The sequence below is a fragment of the Myripristis murdjan genome, chromosome 4 (genome assembly GCF_902150065.1).
Source record: "Myripristis murdjan chromosome 4, fMyrMur1.1, whole genome shotgun sequence".
NCBI lineage: Eukaryota > Metazoa > Chordata > Actinopteri > Holocentriformes > Holocentridae > Myripristis > Myripristis murdjan.
The window spans coordinates 2,548,557-2,549,820 of record NC_043983.1 but is presented as its reverse complement, the minus strand read 5'-3'; positions in this window follow the sequence as shown (position 1 = coordinate 2,549,820).

The window sequence follows — 1,264 nt, the reverse complement described above, 5'->3', positions numbered from 1 at the left end:
CTGTGATCAGGTTGTTTCCACTGCCCTCTGAGCTTGTTCTGGCTGTCCTCCTCGTTCTGTGGTCTGATCAGGTCTGTCTGCCTCTGCCTACAGGACTCAGGCGTCAAGTGGGCGTGAGGGAGCTCTGTCTTTTAGGAAGAAGGCTATCCATTTCTCCTTGAGTTTCCAGTATGCAGCTGTAATGCTGGTTCTTGGTCAGCCAATTGCTGCTGTTTAACCAAACTTTGTGGTTGGTGTCTCTCTCAGTTTGGAGAATGAAACATGGCTGAATATATTTTCCTTGGCCGAGGCCCTATAGGACAGCTGACTGGGAGTCACAGGAGACAAACGTGTGGCAGCTCTGTTGAGCCAGGGCTTCTGCTCCCTGTGTACACTGAAGACCCTAGCACTCACAATGATGATAGGCAGAAGAGTGTCCTAAAATTGTCATTAACATTTAAAGGCATTGTTAACAATGTCAAAATGGTTTCTCAAATTCTCAATAAATAAATAAACAAAAATAAAAACACTGATAGCCTATAATTACTCAAACTGGCACTGCAGTTTGGTTATACAATATTAAACTGACAAATACTCACAAGTGTAACCTGAGGTTTTATGTTATGAGGCTACCTGAAGCTCTTTGATGGCTGATAATATCTAGACTGTATCCGCCAGTATTACAGAAAATGAAGAAGGCATGAAAAGGCAGTTTAAGGACTGGAGACATGGCCACTGCTGTAAAAAAAAAAAAAAAAAACAAACAAACAAAAAACACAAGGTATAGAGAGAAAGTAAATAAAATAAGTAAAGATAATCTCAAACATTTTGAGTTTTTTTTTCTCATTTTTCTCCCTAAAAAGGCCCAGGTGCACCTTCATGTAGAAAGAGAGGATATAAAATAAAATAAAACTGAATAGATGAATATCAGCAGAGTGAAGCTTCCTGTATGGTGAGGCTTCACCTTTCAGTCAGCCTAGAGCTCCTGAATCTCATACCACTGTACATCTTGCCAGACGGGATAAGTGTGAAAAACCTGTGTGGGAGGGGGTTAAAAAAGTGAAAAACTAATTCAGTTCCATTATTAGTGTGCACACTATTGGTTTCACAGTCGTGTACTGTGCAAATGTTTTCTGGGGCCCCACAAAGGTGCTGGTAGAGAGCCATCAGGCCCCCAGATTAGCATCACAACTGAAGCTTGTTCTCAGCAGCCCTGAGACAGACCATCAGCCTGTGGAGCTCCCTGCGCCTTCCCTGCTGTTAAGAGGTGAACTAATGGGTGAAA